This window comes from Hippocampus zosterae, chromosome 3, assembly GCF_025434085.1.
Source record: "Hippocampus zosterae strain Florida chromosome 3, ASM2543408v3, whole genome shotgun sequence".
Lineage (NCBI taxonomy): Eukaryota > Metazoa > Chordata > Actinopteri > Syngnathiformes > Syngnathidae > Hippocampus > Hippocampus zosterae.
In genome coordinates this window covers 12957432-12982303 of record NC_067453.1, presented here as the reverse complement: position 1 = coordinate 12982303, position 24872 = coordinate 12957432, and the positions used below count along the sequence as shown (strand labels likewise).

Below are 24872 nucleotides of genomic sequence, written 5' to 3'. Positions count from 1 at the left end.
AGTCAAACAAGTTCAGTGTGTGTTCAACAGCCCCCACCCTTTAGGTTGGACACACCTATGTAGTAGCTTTTCCCAATAAATGAGGAGGTGAAGGGGGAGATCGTGAGGGTTCCGTGTGGAGAACTGAAACCGAACGCTTCTCCTCGTTCCCTCCTGGTACCAGAATCGAGTCTCCTGTCTCCTCCTTTTGGTTATTCTTGAGTGTCAATTTGGACCAACCTGACAACCTCCAAATCTGAAACCATGGTCCTCAGTCGGAAAAGGGTGGAGTGCCCCCTCCGGGTCGGGGAGGAGATCTTACCCCAAGTGGAGGAGTTCAAGTATCTTGGGGTCTTGTTCACGAGTGGGGGCAGGTGGGAGCGGGAGATCGACAGGCGGATCGGTGCAGCGTCTGCTGTGATGCGGACGTTGTATCGGTCTGTCGTGGTGAAGAAGGAGCTGAGCCAAAAGGCGAAGCTCTCAATTTACCGGTCGATCTACGTCCCAACCCTCACCTATGGTCACGAGCTATGGCTCGTGACCGAAAGAACGAGATCCCGGATACAAGCGGCTGAAATGAGTTTTCTCCACAGGGTGTCTGGGCTCTCCCTTAGAGATAAGGTGAGAAGCTCAGTCATCCGGGAGGGGCTCAGAGTCGAGCCGCTTCTCCTCCACATCGAGAGGAGCCAGATGAGGTGGCTTGGGCATCTGATTCGGATGCCTCCTGAGCGCCTCCCCAGTGAGGTGTTCCGGTCATGTCCCACCGGGAGGAGACCCCGAGGAAGACCCAGGACACGCTGGAGAGACTATGTCACCCAGCTTGCCTGGGAACGACTCGGGATCCCCCGGGGAGAGCTGGAAGAAGTAGCTAGGGAGAGGGAAGTCTGGGCTTCCCTGCTAAAGCTGTTGCCCCCGCGACCCGGCCCCGGATAAGCGGTAGATGATGGATGGATGGATGGATGGGTGTATACAATGCACTACCTCACTCTACCCAATGACTGGTACTGAATGAGTTAAAATCTCAGTGTAGCCACAAGCGCCATTGTTCATGTTGTTGTTTATGCTGTCTATATTGTTTATATTGTCTATGCTGTTCAGATTACATGTCTTTTTTATAATAATAATAATACATTTTATTTATAAGCACCTTTCAATACAGTGTAGCTGCTATCCTTTCTTAGCTGTGTGTGTTTAATGCACGGCATGTTTGCATGCATGTATGCACTCAGGATTGAGAGGAAGAAATTTCATCTATGCTGCATGTCATACATAAAGCATATTTGACAATAAAGATGACATGACACCCACAAATCCACTATTTATCAAATATAATACGATGAAATTTTATGACCTGGTTGACTTTAAAGTCGCCCAATCAATGTACAAAGCACACAATAACCTGCTCTGCCAAAACATTCAGAAGTTTTTCGAAATTCGAGTAAGCAGTTATGAATTAAGAGGTACCAACTTATTCAAAAAACTCAAAACAAGAACAAACATCAAGCAAAGAAGTGTATCTAGCAAAGGTGTTAATCTGTGGAATAATCTCAAAACGGACCTGAAAATGAGTAAATCGCTTGCTGAGTTCAAAAACAAATTCAAAAAATAGTACAAACAACCTACATCAATCAGAGTTAAAATGCTAAATTCTAAACATTAAATATAATGATAAATAAGAACTAAGTTGATAAATAGAGAAAGGTATTGAAATATCCATTATGAATACAAGAGAAAAATGACACAAGAGTGCCAGGGTGAGGATGTATATAATCCCGATACAAACCAAAAGCTGTAAAAATATCACGGTTAAGGGTAAAGTATGAGCCTTAATGGAGACTTCTTACTTTTTCTTTTCTGAATGATATAAAAATGATTTAGTAGATATAAACACATAACGGGGTAGGACTAGATAAGTTTTTTACTCCATCCTACTCCCTTGAACATAATAACTGTGTTGAATGTAGACTGATTACTTTCTTTTTACTTTTTTTATATACCTTATTTTCTGTCAAATTATTACTGTATATGTTTTATGTTCAATAAACAAACAAACAAACAAACAAACATTGACCCTTGACAATATCATTCACATCCATGCATTCATATTGTATCATTCAATGTGTTTCAATAATGTGAATGAGGATGCTTGTGGGCTTTGTCTTCACAAATTTTGATTTAGAAAAATAAGATGCTCCAGTGTTTTAAATTTCAATCTGATGCATTTAATGCATGCTATTTCCACTGTGGAGAAGACACACACACAATGGAATAAGACATGTCAAAAATCCGAGCGGCACTTGGTGAGACAAGGAGATTTTAATGAATACCTTATTCTCCAAAAGGAGATCAAAATGGCTCTACGCGGCGGACAATTTGTATTTGTCCGGAAGCTGCTCCATAATATGCACGTACTGTAGCAACGTCACTCGAGTGAAGCGCGTCTCAGCACTCAGCAGTCGATAGTCTGCTGCTCTCAGCTGTGCGCGCGAGCACGTACTTGCGGCGCCGACCCAACCCACGCCACATATTAAGCTTTGAACTACGAGAACAGCTAAACTAGCCTAGCCGATGTAATGATGGTCAGCAGACAAGTTTTACGTTTTATGTGACTTATAATAGCAACGTGGCAGAGTCATCAAACATGCGGTGTGCTCACTCGCAGTCACTTTCTGGAACTCCCCCTTATAGGCGGGACCTCTCAATCAACTGGTGTATGACGTACAGTACAAACGTTCATAAAGCACTTCTCATATAATAATAGCCTATTATATGACAGTCGACATGACGCTAAAGTCAGACAGGCACATTTTTTCTGATAATCAGTGTGGTTTCCGTATTACCCAAACACATATTTTTATTCGAGCGAGGGTGAGGTCTAGCTTGTTTCAGCAATCGGCATTGTGTCGCCAGACGCACTTCCTTGGGCTTTTGCTGCGTCAACGCCCCTTGCACTGAGTCGACGCCCCCTGGACTAAGTGGCGCAGCCTGGACTGTGCCAAGGAGCCGATGCAGTCTAAACTGCGCCGGTGCAGTTCATGTGTCAATCACGTGACGTAATGAAGCGGCACATGCACTGACATGTGGTTTGCTCTGTGAGCCTGCCGCATGCATCAACGCATCGGTGTCGCTGGACCCATCACTAGTGTTTGCTATTTCAACTAATCCAGTGATGAAAATGATCTCATCATCAAGATTTAATACAATACATGCTGATTTATATAGCGCTTTCACAACAGCGGCAGCTGTAACAAAGCACTGAACAAAACAGTTAACATAAAGTAAAATAATAAACACAACACATAACATAAAACACGGACAGTCGTGCAGTCCTAACGACTTTTCCGTCACATGCTTTGTTGTTTGAAGCAGTTTGAGATGAAAGAGGAGAGAATCAAAATGTCCTTTAACCAGTGGATCACAGACGTCATGCTCAAAATGGCTACAAGCTAAGTTTCAAAGTCAACAAGAAGCTGTCGCATCCATTGATGAAAAAAGAGATTGGTTCACTTGTACTGTCCCATGGAAATCCGTTTCAATTCCAAGCGGTGACCCTCGGTTCCAAATACACATCGGCACTCTGCGCCAACGCTCCTCTCTCCCCATCCTCAGCAGCCGTCCTTCCAGCCGCACCAACGCCGACTGTCCAACAGCGCCGACATCTCCACTGAACAAAACAACGGGGTTGTGAAAAATGCTGCCCATTACAGGAGCAAAAAACACAAGCGGCCCAGGTCTGTCCAGCACCGACAGTCAATGGCGCAGACTTTCCTCCCATTCAAAATCTGTGCTGGTACAGGCGTGTTGCCGGGAAGGCGCAACCACCAAGCACAGATTCTTCTCCTTTGACGAATGTCGTGGCCAAAAAAAACCGCTGAAAAACAATCTATATCAGGTCCACACGATGAAACAACAAACAACACGTGACAAAACAAAAGACAAAAACAACAAAAAAAGAACAAAAAAGCAAGGCTCTTGAAGAGCACTTGCCGAAGGCTGCCTAATCAGGCGCCATCTTGGGGGAAAAAAATGAAATGAATGTTATTTTAACTATATCGAACCATAAAGCACATTGAATCTTTTTTTTTTTTCAGATGCACCGACTTTTACTCTTAATTTAGAAAGTGCAATCTCCACCCAGGCAGCTCTATTTCCCCAAATCACCATAATCCTCCAAAAGCAGGGAATTGCTGCGGGGTAATGTTGTTTCTACATAATCTTGCAAAAAGACAGACAAAACATAACATCCTCGCAAAGGTAAAAAAAAATAAAAAAAATAAAAATAGTCAACACATTCATAACGAGACCCGAACTGAATTAAGCTTCATTCGCAAGCAGTGAATTTGCAGTATATAAGCTCTATTAAAGTGTTCCCAAGCGGGAAAGTAAAATTCTCGGCACGGATGCTGGCGCTGCTCTTAAGATTCAAGAGCAACGGGGTCCTCGCGGTTTTACCCTGAGGGGGAAGCGCTGATGACAGCAGAGGGGTTGACAGGCTTAAGGGATGATGAGGAAAGAAAAAAAATGTGAATTGGACTGAGAAGAGGGGAGAAAGACTTGAAAGGAGAAGAGACGTGACGATGCATGGGCCCACAAAGTAATGAATAGGAACGGTTAAAGGCCATGGACACAAGTGGATGCATATTGTCTATGCTTCATTTGCTTGTCTCCTTCCTGCGTGGGTTTTCCTTCTCGTTATTCATGAAACACTTTCAGGAATAGGGAGATTAAAGCATATTGGTGAGAACAGTCACATTAAAGGTTTGTTTGGGCAACAACATGCTAGAATAACAAATGACCTTGTCAACTACCATAAATCCTGCTTTCGCAGTCTGAGTACTTCTTACCGGTGCAGATTAATGTTCAGTCATGCCCTTGTCCTCCTAATTTTCTTAAGTAAAGTATTTATGTTTACAACCTCTGGAATTACATCCCCTGTAGTGCTGTTTGTAATGTTTAGGGTGATTCTAAATCATCCTCATTAGTGCGACTCACATTTATTCGGCCCCTCTTGTAGCCAACTGATGAATCATTCTGGAATGTTCAGCTCGATGTAGCAGTGATTCTTTTACAGGTACATTTATTGGTCGTGGACCTCAAAGAAGCACCAAAGTGTTCATGGGAATATTGGATTTGGATTAGATTGGATACAACTTTATTGTCAAATATACAGCACAGATGAAATTTCTTCCCTCTCAACATAAAACTATCTCATTTTCACCATATCAATGGACAGAAATTGCACATTCAAATGTCCGAACATTGTGCGTACGTTTGAGCTTCCCAAAAAAATGTTTCAGTGGTATCAAAGTTCAGATATCTGTGCGAAATGTGCATGGTCTATTTTGCTTGTGTGACTTCTTTCTGGGTTGAAGACATGTCGTTCCTACCGACTGCTGTCAGGCTGCTGAATAAAAATAACAACAATAATTAATAATAATAATACTTAAATGATGTGAAGGACAATTGTAAATAGCACTGCGATTTATCCATTTTGTATTTATATTGCACTTAATTGAACGGGTTTGTTGGTTTTTTTCTTCTTTCTTCTTTCTACCTACATTCTTGCTGCTGGAGGCTGTAAATTTCCCCGGTGTGGGACAAATAAAGGATATCTTAATGTACATCAGGGTCACTGAAAATGTCCAATCGGTATTAATCACATTCATTGGGGGCCACGTCAAAGTTTAAAGTAGTATGGACTGAACAGATTTCACCAGACCAGTGAAATTCATTTCAACCTCGAACACTATACAGTAGAACTGGCGGTAGCTCAGTGGAACAATGTCATTTTTGCGAATGCACTGAAAATTTATGCTCATCAGCGTTTGGAATAGTTAGTCAGTTACTACAAAGATAAGAAAACACAAATAATATGTGGTGACTTTAACATTGACTTATTAAACCCAAATAGACACAAAAAAACAACTGACTTCATAAATACTCTGTACAGCAACAGCTTTTTCCCAGTAATCCTGAAACCTAGCAGAATAACAGTTGACACGGCCACATTAATAGATAACATATTTATAAATAAGATATATCATAAAATTGAAAGTGGACTTCTCATTAATGACCTAAGTGACCACCTACCTGTTTTTGCAGTTTTTCATAATTATTTCGATAGAAAAGCTAAATCAACAACTCGTATAACAGAAATAAGACTAAGAACCCAACGTTCCATCGATGCCTTTAAGCAAGACCTAGAAAAACTAAACTCGACCGAGGTCTACTCAAACGAAGACCCAAATACAGCGTTTGAAGTATTTCAGTCTACCATAATCTCCTTATATGATAAACATTTTCCATTAACTAAAGTCTCCAAAAAGTATAAAGACCCAAGTAAGCCATGGATAACGAAAGGCATAGAAAATGCATGTAAAAAGAAAAACAATTTATATAAATTGTTTTTAACATTCAGAACTGAAGAAGCAGAAAAAAATATAAGACCTATAAAAATAAACTAGTAAATATTATAAGAACCAGTAAAAGAGATCATTATCATCATGAAAATACTTAACCAAGTGATCAGAAATAGTCCTAAAAAAATTGATTATCCAGAGTATTTTATCAAAGGTAAAAATACTATTTTGGAAAAAACTGCAGAAATAGCAACTGAATTTAATGAGTATTTTGTCAACATCGGCAGTAACCTAGCAAAACGAATTCCTGATCCAACAAACCTGCTTGAAATAGATAGATACATAGAAAAAAACTCCTCCACGATGTTCCTTACTGCTGTAAAACAAGAAGTATCAAATATTATAAAAACTTTTAAAAATAAAAAGTCAACTGATTGCTTTAATATTGATATGACAATAATCAAGCAGATTATAGAATATGCAGTGCGACCTTTCACGCACATATGCAACCTGTCATTCAAAGCTGGTATCTTTCCATCAAAAATGAAAATTGCTATAGTTATTCCAATCTATAAAAGTGGAGAAAAACATCTGTTTACAAATTATAGACCAATATCACTACTACCACAATTTTCAAAAATATTAGAAAAACTATTTTCGCGCAGACTTGATAGCTTTATACAAAAGCATGCGCTGTTAAGTGAGAATCACTATGGCTTCAGGGAAAAACGGACCACCTCAATGGCAGTTATGGAGTTTGTGGAAGCAATAGCCACTAATATAGACAACAAAGAATTTTGCTGTTGGGGTTTTCCTAGATCTAAAAAAAGCTTTTGACACAATAGATCACAGTATATTATTGAAAAAACTAGAAAGATATGGCATTAGAGGTGTAGCTTATAAATGGATAAAAAGTTATTTAGAAAACAGATATCAGTACGTGCAACTCAACAATAAAAAAACGAATCAACTGAAAATCACTCACAGAGTTCCTCAGGGGTCAGTGCTTGGTCCAAAACTATTCATCTTATATATAAATGATATCTGCAAGGTCTCAAAACTATTTAAATGTGTCCTATTTGCTGATGATACAACTTTCTACTGTTCTGGAATAAATCTGAAACAAACTCCTGATAACCGTAGAAAACGAATTAAACAAATTAAAAAACTGGTTCGACAGAAATAAATTGTCACTTAACCTGAAAAAATCGAAGTTAATTGTTTTTGGCACAAGACCAATCAAACACTAAGCTAAAATTATGGTAAACTCAATTGAAATAGAAAGAGCGTATGAAACCAAGTTTCTCGGATTAGTAATAGACTCAAAACTATGTTGGAAACCACATACCGATAACGTAAAAAGAAAAATAGCCAAGACCGTAGGGATCCTCTACAAAACCAAGGAAGTGCTAAATAAGAAATCTTTGTACACATTATACACTTCATTATTCATTCATTCATTCATTCATTTTCCGAGCCGCGTGATCCTCACTAGGGTCGCGGGGGGTGCTGGAGCCTATCCCAGCTGTCTTCGGGCAGTAGGCGGGGGACACCCTGAATCAGTTGCCAGCCAATCGCAGGGCACACAGAAACGAACAACCATACCTAGGGACAATTTAGAGTGTTCAATCAGCCTGCCACGCATGTTTTTGGAATGTGGGAGGAAACCGGAGCACCCGGAGAAAACCCACGCCGGCCCGGGGAGAACATGCAAACTCCACACAGGGAGGCCGGAGCTGGAATCGAACCCGGTACCTCTGCACTGTGAAGCCGACGTGCTAACCACTGGACTACCGGGCCGCCCACTTCATTATTATTACCATATATGACCTACTGTGTGGAAATATGGGGAAATGCCTGCAAAACAAACACACTCCCTATTCTCAAACTACAAAAAAAGCAATTTGAATTATTAATAGATCAAAATATACGGAACCCACAAATCCACTATTTATCAAATTAAATACGATGAAATTTTATGACCTGGTTGACTTTAAAGTCGCCCAATTAATGTACAAAGCACACAATAACCTGCTCTGCCAAAACATTCAGAAGTTTTTCGAAATTCGAGTAAGCAATTATGAATTAAGAGGTACCTAAGAGGTGTATCTATCAAAGGTGTTAATCTGTGGAATAATCTCAAAACGGACCTGAAAATGAGTAAATCGCTTGCTGAGTTCAAAAACAAATTCAAAAAATAGTACAAACAACCTACATCAATCAGAGTTAAAATGATAAATTCTAAACATTAAATATAATGATAAATCAGAACTAAGTTGATAAATAGAGAAAGGTATTGAAATATCCATTATGAATACAAGAGAAAATTGACACAAGAGTGCCAGGGTGAGGATGTATATAATCCCGATACAAACCAAAAGTTGTGAAAATATCACGGTTAAGGGTAAAGTATGAGCCTTAATGGAGACTTCTTCTTACTTTTTCTTTTCTGATTGATATAAAAATGATTTACCGTAGTAGATATAAACACATAACGGGGTAGGACTAGATAAGTTTTTTACTTCATCCTACTCCCTTGAACATAATAACTGTGTTGAATGAAGACTGATTTCTTTCTTTTTACTTTTTTATCTACCTTATTTTCTGTCAAATTATTACTGTATTTGTTTTATGTTCAATAAACAATAAAACAAAAACAAACAAAAAAACAAAAGAATATGAATGACCAAAGGGATTATAGCTGGAAAAAATTATACCTTTCATTATCATTGATTGGTTGAGCATTTATATGTAAATTACAGACAGCACAGAGGAGAAATTGTTAGCATACCACACACCTTTGACCTCACATAAATCCTGACTCTGGCCTTTCTGTGTGGAGGTTGCATGCTCTCCCAGTGCCTGCGTGGCTTTTCTTCACGTACTCCCGCCTCTTCCTACGTTCCCAAAACATACGCTCGTTTTATGAAAAACTCAAAATTGTCCTTGAGGGTGAATTAGAGGTTGACATTTTTGGGGGGAATCCCACAGGATTCCAAGTCACTTATTCCTTTCCTCACAACAATGGGACAGGGTAAAAAGTTCAAGGGAGCAGACGAGAGCGTTTATCCAGGAGAAAGAAAAGAATAAAAATAATAAAACCTCACATATTTATGTGAGGTTTTATTATTTTTATATTTGTAACGGCAAAATGTTTGTCAGAGCTCTTGTGTGATATCTCATTAGATTGCGTGAACTTTAATAGCAGTAAATGTGATGTACAGTATGCACAAGCGGTGGACAGAAACATACAGGGACGCACGCACGCACACAGAGATACACATGACACGGGGGATGCCCAAAGCGTTTCCATTCTGGTGGAAAACAACTAACAGAGCTTTTTCCATTCTTCCATCCGTCTTTGGACTTATCGGCCCACATGAAGACCATGCATGGTTGCGTCACCTGCCTGCGCGCACACAAACAAACGGGCACCGAATGTGTTTTCCTTTCACTCCTTGTCTCCTTTTAGATACACGGCGGTGAGGTAGATCAGGAAAGAGTCGATTTTTCTCCTCCTACACGCGCTTTCAAAAACCATCTCTCAGCCGCTCTTCTTCTGCGCGATACCGTTGCCGCCTTTATGGACCTGGAGTTCCCAGTGTGAATTATTAACTACCACGCTACAAGCGACTCGAGAATCTCTCACTCCACTTAAAAAAAAAAAAAGGAGCGCTTCACTTTGTTTTGAGCTGCCACACACTTTCCATTCACTCATGGAAACTCTTGTGGAAACTGTGCTGGGTGTGTTTGTTAATTTGGACAGGGAGTCCATTACAGGCAGACACAGATGGGCCGGTGATAGTTGTGTGAAATGTGTTCGATATGTTTGTGAATAGCTTGTTGACATGACTTCAACGTTTGTCATTTTAACAATAACTAAACCGAAATATAACAACACATCATTTGCAGTGTATAAGGTGAAGGAGCAGATTGGGTGAACTTTTCTAGCTTCATATGAGATTGTTGCTTTTTCAGTTCTACGACTTTAAAGCATCCGTATCTGAATTCACTGGGCTTTGCTGTACACAGACTGTCAGCCTGAGGGTGAATGAATCCAGTGGGTTTGTGATCTTCCTCACCACTTGCTGTTGTGATATGTTAGGCTCTTGGTGGACCCCGACTGCGACTAAAGTCAAGAAAATCAATGAATGGCCGCTCATCAGGCAGAACGATGTCAAGGGACATTAAGGTACTACCGTCTAAATGTTTTTTTATCGATGGTGGTTTTCATCTGATATTCAAAATGGTTGCCACAACCCCTCTGTTCTGCTTGCTGCTCCCATCCATCCATCCATCCACTATCCAACCCGCTTCAGGAGAAAGGCTCAAAGTTTTCAATCTGATTTGCAAATCTAATTAGTCACTTGTCAGTTGCACCTACAATGGTGTTTCTTGGCAAAAGAGGAGCAAAGGGACGTCCTGTCCCACACAGCAGAAGAAGGACAGGGAAAACCAGGAGAAGTGAGTGGCGCTTTCCCTTACTGCCCAGCCACCAGTTACAGAGAGTATCATAGTTAAGTGTAAACCCTTAAAATGCAAAAATGAGTCTACCAAAGCAGCCAGAACTTGATAAGAAGTGACAAAAAGATACGGTAGCGCCATCATGCATGACTCGCCAGATTATTAGCTGTGCATTTACTCGCAGTTACACAGAAGAAATTTTCACAAAGTGCAAGTCATAGGGTCATGGGAGATTATTAGAGATCTTCCGCTCCATTCCGTATATTATTTTCAGCGTGTGTTATTTGACTCTTGACCTTTCAATGACCAGAGAGTGTTTTTTCAAACATATTCTTTTTTTTTTTTAAGTCCGCAAAAGATCCGCGAGAAGCAGCGAAAGTCAGCAAAACAACAGCGAGTCACATAGAGCAACATATACAGTACTACATGTACAGTAGATCTTTCCTGGATTGTGTTCTTCATAAACTAACCTAACTTATAGATGCTTGAATCTATTAGTATACAGCATTATGTCATGTTAATAACTTCAAATTTTACGTCTACATGCATGTATATCATTAAATATTATGTACATGTACCTATATGGAGAGGGAGGGTCGCTACTTCGCCAATTTTCATTTTTCGCGGGTGGTTTTGGTCCCCATTACCGGTGATAAACGAGGGATTACTGTAAATCTTTGCAGTAGTACTTGAAATATGCAGCAAAAACAAATACATCATGATGCTCATACTGCGCAAATCTGTTGTTTTGGATGGTAAATATGATCTTGTCTCAGCTCTGAAAGAGGTCCTTGCCTCGGGCAGTTGAAACGTCATTCTGTTTTTCAATAGTCGCGCAAGCTGGGGTTGCCCGACTACAAAAGGTTGAACATCAATATATTTTTTCAAACTATACCCACTCAAAATCATTGACATACAACTGACATTTACAGGAAAAGGAAAAAAAAGTGAGCTAATTCACTTGTATGGACTCTTAATGTCAAGCTGAAAATTTCTCATTGAACTCATCTAGAAAAAAAAGATGGTTCGGTTTCATTACATGAACTAAAATATTTCTGTGTTTTGAGTACTTGTATTAGATAAACAATTATAAGTATAAAGCCCAAAAGCTAAACATTTCTGGGCTCCACATGTTTGGTTTTGGCATATCTATTCAAGAAACATTGTTTTTAAAAAGTGAGTGAGCGCTTAATAACACCATATGACTCAAAACTTTCATCCTTTTCCTTCTATCCCCTCACGTCAGTCTGTCCTCCGCTTACTTCCTGATGTTGCATGTTTGCCTCGCAGCATTGTGTCCCTTGTTTGGAGACTTGCGTGCTAATTAGAGAGAAACGATGGCCTTTGCCCGGCGCAGCTCAACCCATCCACATGTTGAACGCCGCTTAAAACATTGCTAAATGTTACACACTGAACAAAGACGATAGGTTAAATGGATTTGAATATATGCCCCGCCTTTTGTGGGCACACTGTAGGTTTTTGTAGATCAGGAGTCTTGATGAGGACTGTACGAGGAGAAAAGGAAAAAGACGTTAAAAAAAGGATACAAGCAGTGGTAATACAACATGACATTGACAACGGTAGGCCCTGTGTACCATTTATTTGGCTAAGCACATAAATGAATTTGATTCATCTTTTCATCATTTTTTTTTTTGCCACCTTGGTCACTGAGAAAATTGTTAGATGCTTGGTAAAAAGTACACCAAAGCGCAGACTGTTTGCCAGTCAATTGCAGAGCACATACTGATTACTCAAAAGACGGATTACCAGTCGCGTTCATGCTTATGGTCACTGGGAATCATTGCATGCTATCTGCTTGCAAGTCAGCTCTGTGTAACACATGGCAACACATTTGAACCGCTTGTTCCTTTTGTGTTTTCGTTTTAAAAAACAACTGCACTTATATGGCAAGGCGATAATCACTCGACTGAACTCCAACACACAATCTTATCACAAAAAGAAGGTAGTTGTGGTCCATACAACTGTGGCCAAGTCCACAGTAAGAAAAGCAGCTATTGACTGGTCTAAAAGTTGCTAGAAGTCGCTCAATGACGCCATCACCCAGTTAATAATGTTAAATGGAGTGTACTATCTACAATACATCATATGTTTGCCAAAGCGCTTTAACAAGCCTCATATTCACTTTTTTTAAATGATGTCGTAATTTACACGAACGCTCTAACGCAGCTGCGTCAGCCTATGGAATTATCCTTTTTGTCCAAAATAAGTTAAGCCCAAAATCTCCTTAGACAACATTTGGATGTGTTCTTCATTGTTAGGCAGGTCAGCCTTTTCCAAAGTTAAATGGAATGAACAGACTAGCAAGCCAACCAATTCACAACACAGTTTACCTTCACACTATCACTCTTATGAAGGTGTAAAAAAAAATGCTTCAAGTCATTCAAATGACTCCACAATATTAGAACAACACTACAGTATGTCAAAGAAAAATCACAAACATCTCACATTCAGTTGTAGTGAAACTCAGCTTTGAGATGGCACCGGCCACTGCTTTTGTATCAGTTCCATAAATCACAAAAACATTTACCCCCCATCTAAATCTCCATGTATAGAGTAGTGTTACAATCTTTCTAGTGTTGTATAGGCAACACGAGAATCAAGTGTTTCCGCTCCCTAGTTTCCTCTGTTCTTTGTTTGCTCCATTAATCTGAATCAATTGAGAAACTGAATTCCGGATGCATAATTGATGGCAAGTTCAGCGGGAATCAGTTCACTCCAGCAGGAATGTGGATGGACAGGATCTTCCATTGTTGAATTATTCCACAATGACGACCGAACAGGACCACAAAGAGGGCAAGAAAGTCTGCCGTGCGTCTTCTATGCTTCTTTGGTCTCTTTCATCTTAATATTTTGCTCGCTGCTGACACGGCTTCTTCAGCCCTGCTTGCCCAGCAGAGCTCATCATGTCATCTTCTCCACTATTGATTAGTGCTGCAGTTTAAGTGAGATTTCATGAGATTGTGTGGACATCATCCACCAGAACAGATGGCTAGTGTCACGTTGTACCCAAAGCGATAGAATAATCGCTTCCTGTACAACAAAAAGCTAGGAGTGGATCCCCGAAATAGCAGACACAGGAAAAGGTTTGTCAGAGAACAAAAGGAGTCTTTAATACAAACACAAAATTACCCGACTGGGAGAATAACAAAAAGCGCTGGTCAAAATAAGGACCAGGGATAAATAAAGAGAACAACAGAAAACGCTTGCGGGAAAAATAGCAAGGAGGGTCTGATTAGACAATGTTATAAATTTCATTCGAAAGAGGAACAACGACGCGCAATAACAGCCACAAGGCTAAGAGGCAATGAATAATACGAATAGGAATTGGGCGAGAGAAATTTGGCACGGCGTGGAATACTCCGGCAGTGAGCAGACTGCCAGAGCGTCCAAATAAAGCCTGAGCAATCACTCCCAAATGGGTGACAGGTGTGCAAGCGGCGGGCAGAAAGCCCGCCCCCTGCTGGCAAACACGGGACGTGACAGCTAGTGTACATACAAGCTTGTGTTTAATTCATCAATGAAGATTAACATCAGTATTAAATACCAACAGTGAAGCTGAGGTTCCACTATTGGATGAAGTTCAACCGTAATTGTTTTACAGAATGCAGTGAAGGTATTTTACCTTCCCTGTGTCATCCCTTTTTCAGGGAAGAAACGATTTGGCAGCTTCTTTGAGGACAGTTTGAGTCTTACAATCAAAAGCAACACAGCGCTCGAGGAGGTTCAGGCTAGAGCCTTTGAGTCCTAATTACTAACGCTGTGGTTGAGGAAAAAGTTGCTCTGCCTTTCATTTCTGAAAGCATGTACCTGAGGAGGCCTTGTGTCCTCGTGTAGCACATCCACATGTTTTCATTGTCATTAGACGGACTAATGAAACAAGAACACAGAAAAAGGACTTCAGTACCCGATGGTAGTCAACAGAAGTTCTGTTTTGCAGCGGTGTTTAGCAGGGGTCCGCAAAATAATTTGCAAGACATAACCTCGCTGTATTGCAGGCCACCTGCTTTTTTTCTTTCTTTGAAGTCGGACCAGTCTAGGAATGTCGATTTTTTTTTTTCAAGGGAAAATGGTTTCGCAAAAACCTGTTTCATTCAGACCATCAGCGCATGTTCAAATGTGTTATCCAGAGTGCCTCAAAAGAGTGCCACTGCAGGCAGTGCATGGAAACTAAACAGCTGTGTTTTGTTAAGCGCTTTGTTACAGCTGCCGCTGTTGTGAAAGCGCTCTATAAATCAGCATGTATTGTATTGTATTGTGTTGTGTTTAGAAAGAAATGTGAGCAGCGTGCGCTCTGCACCCCAGCAACAACCGAGGCTTCATCGCTATGTTTAAGTTTTTCTTTTTATCTTAAAATGGCTTCCCTTAACCTGAATCGTGCCTCGCATTGTAGCTGAAGATATAATCCCGGTGGATTATGCACTTTGTGAATTGTTGTTGAAAAGTTAGTTGCCATGACTTCGATAATCTTCTATGGGACGCGCTGGAGCCTATCCCAGCGAAAGCCGGACTATACCCTAAACTGGTCACCCAGTCAGTCGCAGCAGACAATTACATCGTTTTTAAAGTGTTCAGAGCAGAAGAGAACGCAGCAGAGGCTACACTCGCGGGTCTGTACCTCCCGCCAAGACCACGTTTCTGTCTTTCATGTTTCCTGTCTTTTATTTTATTTGGGAGAACACAGCTCAACCTGCTCAAAACCCAACCAGCGGAGAAAAATCACCGCTCTGCCTGTATTATACCTTGCTGACATGTTTCGAAGGGCCGCTCTAATGAACCGTGAGGGCAGCTGGTTTTAGTTCACTAGGTTGCCCAGATTAAACTGGAAAAGTGCAAAAAGACCTCAAGCGAGAAACAGCGACACACTTTAATTGGCCAACAAATGCTCAAATGACATCACAAGCCACAAGCATGTTCATGTGATCTCATTCTTAGGCAAGTGTTTAAAAAAATAAATAAATAAATAAATAAATAAATACATAAATAAATAAAGAGCTGCCAAAGAATGCCCAAAGGTACATTTAAAAGGTGTTCACTTTCACTTCACATTTCAATTGCGCAATACTCTCAGTGGAACTAATCACACTCATCTGATGTTCCTCAAAATCTCTTGCACAAGTCTGAGTTACTAGATCTGATGTTGCTTCAAATCATTCCCTTTTCTCTGATGTCATACTATGAGACTCACAGCCCTTGGAGGGCATGCAGTATTTGCATGGTATCTGAAGAGTAGTGCTATGATTCGATGTGATGTACTCCTTATTAGATCTCAAGTCATTCCTTTCTTTGATGTTTGAGTGTGAGGGCAGTCTCACGGGCCAGTTTTAATGTACCGTAATATTTGAGGGAAATGCAATTTTAAGTTGAAAAATGATCATTTAAAAAGGCACCGTGTTAATGCATGAGTGGCCAACATAATGACCAAAAAATGACCACTACGGAGCTCCCTATGGAATGTGTTTGTGACATCGTCACAACACAAATTTTGTTTTCGTTTTATTTGCTGCTTTTTTGTGTATATTGCATTCGCCTGCACTCTTGGTTTACAAATAGGGATACGATGGGGAAGTCTTCCCTTACACCACTTAGACCGTATGCTGCTCAAGGGCTGAGTCGATTAATCAAAGCAGCTTCCGTCCGACGTACTCAAGACGGTGACGGAGACGCAGCAAGAGAAGCTAAAAGCCAAATCATGCTATGCGATCTCTACTGCCTAGGTTGTTATAAACCAACATCCGATTGCTCGACATTAGGTTGGATAAACTGAGAGCCAGGATCCGCGATGGTTTTTACGGAAACGTGGACAAAATGCCAGACTTGGCCATCCACTTTGACACACACTCCGTCAATCGCGGAGGCATCACAGTTGTGTCAGGCAAAACCAAAGTTGCCTGAATATGCAGCTTTGTCAACAAACGATGGTGTGGAGACATTGCGGGAATGGAGAAATACTGTGTGAGATTTCAACCACCGTACCCTCAGAACCATTCTCCCAAAATACCACCAGAACCCGTAGATTCCACCAAGGGATATAATACATTGGATTAAGTTTATAGCAATGTAAAGGATGTATATAAGGCAATGTGTGTTCCTCTACCCTGCCTACAAGCAGATTTTCAAACAGACCCCCCCGCTCCCCCCACAAGTTGTATACAATGTTTGGTATGAAGAGACAAATGTTATACTTCAGGACTGCTTGAATACTACATAGTAGGACGTGTTTAGAATTGCCGAGGTGAGTGAGGACTGCTCTGTATACTGCATCTACAACATAGTCGACACCAAGCAAAATCTAGCCAAATCAAAAACTGTGATCTGTGACGTAAAGTCCGTGCTGCGTGCTCGCTCCAGTGCATTCGCCTCTCATCATATTGAGGACTATATAAAAGCCGAAGAACACCTCTGCAGATCCGTCAGAGAAATCTGTTTTTTCCAAGACAGATTTATGAAACTGTGTTGCGAATGAGTATAACGGATCAAGAGATTGTGTTCTTCTTCGTAACTATATTACACGCTCCCCGGTTCATCCTAGAGTCCATTGGTTCGTATTCTGTTTCCCAGTAATGAGATTGGAAGGGACAGACAAATACCCGAGCCTCAAGATTTGAGAATGTAATGAGACGTGCATAGGCCTCATGTTTCGAGTTTCTGTTGGGTCCCCATAGAAGGGAATTTTTGATCGTTGAATCAGGGCAACGAGGATGGACAACACTCCTGAATGATTAAGCATCTTCATATGTTATCAAAGGTTCTGACATGCAGTTGACCTCATTACCACATTCACTGTCCAACCTCAGGTAAAAGTGTTTATGATCAAAGTAGTCCATGGCAGTACTGGTCTAATTACTGATTTTTACATTATATACAAATTTTGGTGTGAGGTCTTAACTTTCCTCAAAAGTATCTTATTTATCTTACTTGGCCAGCGCTTTGAATTTTTGCACGTATGGATGTGAGCAGCTATTTTTCTCCCCGCACATCCTCTGCAAAGAGCTCCAAACATCTTAGGGCTCCTGCAAAATGCAGCTGCTAAGCTCTCAGCTCAAAAGTTACGTGTTGAATTTTTTCAGGGGCTTTTTAATCATTTTGAAACAGACTTCTTAAGCTTACCTGACCTCTTAAAATGTGAGGTCGAGGAGGTGAAGAAGCTTTTATTTGACATCCTTTTAACGCCACGAGCCATCAAATATACAGGAACATCACCCCTGTGCATTTCGATTTCAGTAGAGGCTTGACACTGATATTCTGCCAAAAGCATGAGTTTCATGGCTTGAGTGCAGCGTGAGGTTCAGTGGGATAAAATAGGTTGGCTAGAAAAAGTTTGAAAAAAAAGATGACTTTGAAAATTGTAACATATATAAACAGCGAGAAGACTGCAGTCTGCAAGTTGTCTGTTGTCCCGCTGTGGAGAAATGTCTGTCTCATTAAATGCTGAGACGGACTGTGAAGTCACTGGGGAACCTTGATAAGCTGTGCAAGTGCTCGGAATGTGAATGTGGTTTACCTTACACTTGCTGGCTGCACATTTGAAGTGGTTCTGCTCATCCAAGCGTTCGGTTCAGGATGATTTATGATCTCCTGTTCGTTTGTCTGTAAATATGCTCTTATTTATTTTTTTAAGAAAGATGGATCTCGAACAGAATGCTGCAAAATTAGCATTAACAGCTGTCTGTGACAAGCCTTTTGAGCATGTATTCCATGTCCTTCATATCAGACATTGGCGTATTACACTAGTTCGGGCTTTGGAATGAATGGCTTGCCATATCGGTCTATCGTCTTTCAGTTAAAACCAGCTATCCAGAATGAAATGCCAGTATTGTGTGAGTCACCATCTTGGCATGAGTCATATCCTGATGTATTGTTTTATTCTTCATTCTCTTTTCATGCAGATGGCAACCAATAAAATCCAAATATGACATAGCTGAGAGGAGATGAGGAAGTTCCCATACATAACTGTCCACAAAGTCCTTTGTCAGTCCCCTGTACTCCCGGTCGTCCCCTTCTGTAATGAGGCCAACAATGACTGGTGCCAGGTGAATCTCCTCCAGATCAACCCTAGGAAAACTAAGGAGTTGGTTGTGGATTTCTGCAGGAAAAAGTCCTCACCAGCACCGATGAACATCCAGGGTATGGACATAGAGAGGGTGACCTCCTACAAGTACCTTGGTGTTCTTCTGAACGACAAACTGGACTCGTCTACAAACACGGACACCCTGATTAGGAAAGGACAGAGCCGACTCTTCCTACTCAGGAAACTGAGGTCTTTTGGGGTTCAGGGGTCACTCCTTAAGACGTTCTATAACTCGGTGGTGGCCTCGGCCATCCATTATGGCATTGTCTGCTGGTCAGGCAGCATCTCAGCCCGGGACAGAAAGAGACTGGAGCGACTGGTCAGGAAGGCCAGTTCTGTCCTGGGTTGCTCCCTTGACGCTCTGGAGGAGGTGGGCAACAGAAGGATGCTAACTAAGCTAAAAGCTATGATGGCCAGTCCCTCCCACCCCCTCCAGCCCGCCCTGACAGCACTTGGTAGCTCCTTCAGCCAGAGACTGTTACACCCGCGCTGCAAGAAGGAGAGATACCGACGCTCGTTCCTACCGACTGCTGTCAGGCTGATGAATAAAAAATAACATTCATTCATTCATTCATTCATCTTCCGAGCCGCTTGATCCTCACTAGGGTCGCGGGGGGTGCTGGAGCCTATCCCAGCTGTCTTCGGGCAGTAGGCGGGGGACACCCTGAATTGGTTGCCAGCCAATCACAGGGCACACAGAGACGAACAACCATCCACGCTCACACTCACACCTAGGGACAATTTTTAGAGTGTTCAATCAGGCTGCCATGCATGTTTTTGGAATGTGGGGGGAAACCGGAGCACCCGGAGAAAACCCACGCAGGCCCGGGGAGAACATGCAAACTCCACACAGGGAGGCCGGAGCTGGAATCGAACCCGGTACCTCTGCACTGTGAAGCCGATGATAATAATAATAATAATTAAATGATGTGAAGGAAAATCGTAAATAGTACTGCGATTTATCCATTTGTGTTCATATTGTATTTAATTGAAAGATGTTTGTTGTTTTTTTTTCTCTTTCTCCTTTCTTCTTTCTACATACATTCTTGCTGCTGGAGGCTGTAAATTTCCCCAGTGTGGGACGAATAAAGGATATCTTATCTTATCTTATAAGTCTTTAATTATGGGATTTACAAATAATAAAACACTTCATGAGGTACATAGCACCTGCACACAATAATGGGATCCAATACAAAAACTGTGTTGACAATATTCTTTACAAATAAATTCAACATATTATAAACCGCATTTATTAAAAACTGGAAAAAAAGTCTATTCAATTTCAAGACGTAAGTATAAGTTGTTTTAATTGTGCACAAAATGTACCGGGCATGACGTACGATCATGACAGTCACACTTTTGACTACAGAGTGAACAAAATTTCCCACAATACTGATTGGACACGCAATGTCATGCGATCATCTGCAGCCAGTGATAGCCAAGCAGGTATGTCATAATTAATTAACATGTTGAGTCGCGTGTGTCTCACCCTGCATGGCAGCGGCTCCGTCGAACCCCTGAGACCGACTCACCAAATCCCCGGGGTTCGATTAAACCCAGATTAAGAACCATTGGTCTTCTAGAGCAAAGCATGGAGGGAATTCTCCCTGAGTTTAATGTTCCGAGTGGTTCCAAATTTCACTACTCTCCTACCTCAGAATCTCTATTGATCATGAAGGTACAGTGAAACCACTACCCTCAACACCTGCACAGTTTATTCCCTCTTCTGATATTTCCATTAGATGTATAATGGACAGAGTAAAACACAATGGCACAAACATGACTCAATTTCACCTTGCTGAAAACAGACTGAAGTATGGGAACCGAAGGAGTGAAAAACAAAAAAGAAAAATGTCACTATTGGACTTTTACACACCCACAGATGGGGTGGGGGGAGTAAATACTTCATTCATAGTGACCCACATTATGTTTTAACAGTCCTGTATGCCTATTGTTGTGGTATAATTTTCTAGAACATCGAGTTTGTTCGAACTGCACAGCATCATGTTTTGATGATGGTGCTTATTCGGGTATTTTGTTGGAGCATTAGGTGTAAAAATAATGTAAAAGAAAGGCGCTAGAAGGAAATTAATTGATGGAAACATGCCTCATGTCTGTACAAGAAATTGAATCAAAAATAATTAACCCTGGAGAAATCCCAAAGAGTCAAATTTGGCCCTCATCGTAAATTATATTATAGCATTAACTATTTGAAAAAAAACATATTTTGGTGTTCAATGAACATACATTAAATGATTAATTATACATTTAATGTATAATTAATCATTTCCAAAGAAGAAAAGGGTTCTTGGGTTCTCCAGGGTTACATATATATTTTTTTCAAACATAATTATGACTATAAAAAAATAAGACTGTTAACAGCCCTCATTTCCAGCATGTACAACAATCGTCAGAGTCTTTCGCCACCTCTATTTGTCTTGAAAGGTTACAAGCCATCATAAATCCCGTCTAAATACTTTCCGTTGATTTCTGTACCCACTTATTCCAATCCTGGTCCCGCGAAATGCCATTTCTCCCAATGCAGCAATATAGCAGCTTCCACTTGCTTCCTGGCTCGTGTGGGTAAAGATTTCTTTTTGCCTTGTTGTCTGACAGAGGAATGAACCTGATCAAGATGTAATAGATCGAACACATTTAAGAGGAGGAAAGGGAATCCCCATGTGAGGACTGCAATTACAGGGGAGCCAGATGAAGGCTAACAGTCGGTTGAGGACTCGCCTTCAGCTGGACACTGGAGTGACAATGAGGCAATGTTTGTTCAGTGACTCATTGCACCTCTCCTGCATGCACCTCACATCGCTGCGGACCCCAGCAGGCTGCCTGCCGTGATTTAATCCATCCCCTCTTGCCTGTGAGCGATTAAACCTTTAATCCATCGGAGTGAGGCCTGCTTGTTCTGACCAGGTCACAGTTATTTTTTGTTTTGCGGCTGTGTTGATGCGTGCGCTGTGATTTAGGAGGGAAAACAGCACATAGTGGACGGGGTTGCACATGTAAAATCGTTTTCCTGTCGAAATATCAGGACCTGTATCGAATCCACAGTTAGGCATGTTTCTTTTTCTATAACCTGATAGAATGATAGAACAGACTAAATAAAAACAAAAAGTATTGTGTTACTGTCACATGGGGGCAAGCTGCAGGACAGCAAATCCATTCAATTGCGACAAAGGCATTGTCTCCGTTGAGGGAAAACAAAAAAAACCCTAACAGCTCAGCATGTGTGATCAGTCTCATGTTGCATACACAAGGCAGCCACAGGCACATGCCACACTGTAGGTTAATGAATAATGATGGAGGGATTCAATAAATTGCACAAAACTCTTCTCTCACACACACACATGCGCACACGTTCGCTCTCTGTTTCCACTTCTGCTAATGTGTTGTTCACTCTGTTAGCATCCATAGGGGCCTGGACGAACAAACAAGTGGTTCCTTGTTAGAGTTGTTCCCTGAGGCAGTGGCGACCTAATGAGGAACCTCTCAAGGACAAAATGGGTGTGTCAGGTCACACTGTTTTAAGATTTTTTCTAAGTATAATGATAGAAGTTTTCTAGCTGATAACTTTTGTGTCGCACTGCGGTGTTGTCGTCGTGTTGGTCAGCAGTCCACCACTTCTTATTTTATTGTTGAAGTACTTGGAGGCTATTTTGTCAGATGTACTGTAGCTCAGGTAGATGCGCAAAATCTTTTGGTACACGTCTCCGCATCAGTCATATTTGGGGAATCTAGTCCCTGCTTGATCCTCATCTCACTAAGTCATTATCAACAGTTGGAATACAGAAGAATTCTTGTCGCGCGACACAAGGTGCTTTCAGTTAGGGCAGCTGCACGATAGAATGCAGCATGTTCTGATTTACACGGTGGCATACAAATATCAGTTATGTCACCCACTGCACAGACTCCACTTCCAGCTTTGTTGGAACTATTTGGGGAAGGTTATTTCTGTATGACTGGGCCCTAGTGTACAAAGCAAGGCCAACTTGGATGAGGTTCATTTGGAAGAGCTCTAAGATTTTGTTGAAACTTTTCCTAAAACAAGGGGTTGCAGTAATAGTGGATTTTTAATGATGCAATTGCATCTATGGGGTGTTCAAGAAAAAAAATGATTCACTGAATTTTAATCATTCCGAAGTCTAGTAACATTCTCACCGAAAATAAATTAGCTACAGTATGTTTAATGCTCAAATTAAGTTTTAGAGAATGCAATTTATGTCATTTTCGATTTCAGTTGATTATTGTCTTGATCACCAAATGATATTGTTCTTGTCTTTAGGTTAGGGCAATTTCATATGAGAAAAGTCAGCTGTATTTGGGTAGTGTGAGCGCTGTGATCAGTTCAGTGCATAAAGTACAGTCTGTTACAAACCTCCGTGGCCCCCAGTGTACTCAACTCTCGCTCTAATGAAATGACTTTAAAAATACCAGCGGCAAAAGCTACATCTTTTTTTTTTTTTTGCCAACACTTCTTTCTTTACAGTGTAGCCCGTATGAGGCCTAATCCACTTTATTACTATGCCCCATGACCCTTTGTGTGAATAGGTGCGCAACTTCCAATTTAGCGAAAACTGTTTTGTTTACATGTTCGTGTGAGTTCACTTTCCATGATGGTTACCGGTATATGCGTTTATTAACTCATTCAGTACCAGCCAATTCTAGACCAAGTCTGAAAAGACGTTTAAAAACATCTTTGGGATTGAATGCGTTAATGTGGAAATGCCATTTGTTGCAGCTTAGAAGAGAAAACATTTCAATCTCGCTTCCTGCTAATGACTAATTTTTATGTGATCCTCATTCCCGGAAGGCACTGGAAACTTGCGGTTATCACATCAACATTCTCTCGTCCTCGTCTAGGCAGCCAGGTCAAAACGTTGCACTTGGAGTCACAGATTCAACTTCTTCTGCTCGTTAGTACAAATGTCAACAGCACAACAAGTTCCTCAGCATTTTTCAATGCAATGGGAGGGCTTATGATTGCTTGGAAAAGGGTGAAAAAAAGAGTCCTCATGCCCCCCCCACCACCCCTTCCTGGCCACCATGTAGCTCCACCCGTGTGTAGGTTAATTTTAAGATACTTTTTTAATGCTTTGTGCACTGTTGAAAATCATACTACTTGTCTTATTTAAAATATGATTTTCATGTCTATCTTACATCAGTTTATTTTGTTTTTTGTAGAAAAATATCATTGTTTACATTAGATTTCATTCATTCTTTCATTTTCCGATCCGCTTTATCCTCGCAAGGGTCACGAGGGTGCTGGAGCCTATCCCAGCTGTCTACGGGCAGTAGGCGGGGGACACCCTGAATCGGTTGCCAACCAATTGCAGGGCACACAGACACGAACAACCATCCATGCCCACACTCACACCTAGGGACAATTTAGAGTGTTCAATCAGCCTGCCGTGTGTGTTTTAGGAATGTGGGAGGAAACCGGAGTACCTGGAGAAAACCGACGCAGGCCCGGGGAGAACATGCAAACTCCACACAGGCCGGAGTTGGTTTTGAACCTCGCACCTTTGCACTGTGAAGTCGACATGCTAACCACTGGATCACCGTACAGCAGGGGTCACCAACGTGGTGCCCGCGAGCACCAGGTAGCCCGTGAGGACCACACCAGTAGCCCGCCAGTGCTAGGATTGTGATTTGCTCGTAGAAATTATGATTTAAAAATGCAAACATGGGCAGTATTATAGATTCTATAGCTACCTATTTAGCTATCTAACTAGCTAGCTACAGTATACGTCTAGCTAGCTAATGTTCTAATATTATTAAATTTAATTTGTACAAATGTTATTTCAGACGCGTATCAATTTGGTAGCCCTTCACACAATCAGGACACATGAAGTAGCTCTCACTCTCAAAAAGTTTGGTGACCCCTGCCGTACAGCCACTTTCATCCATTAATGTTAATATATATATTGTTTTTGCAATTGTCATTGAGGGTTTTTTTTGGGGGGGGCGGT

The 24872-nt window shown here is 41.2% G+C and overlaps 1 protein-coding gene across 1 annotated transcript in view; it reads right to left on the bottom strand.

Annotated features, from left to right (window-relative positions):
• Positions 1–24872, bottom strand: part of ada2a (adenosine deaminase 2a) — a 273392-nt gene that overhangs the window by 110711 nt on the left and 137809 nt on the right. The window lies entirely within an intron of this gene.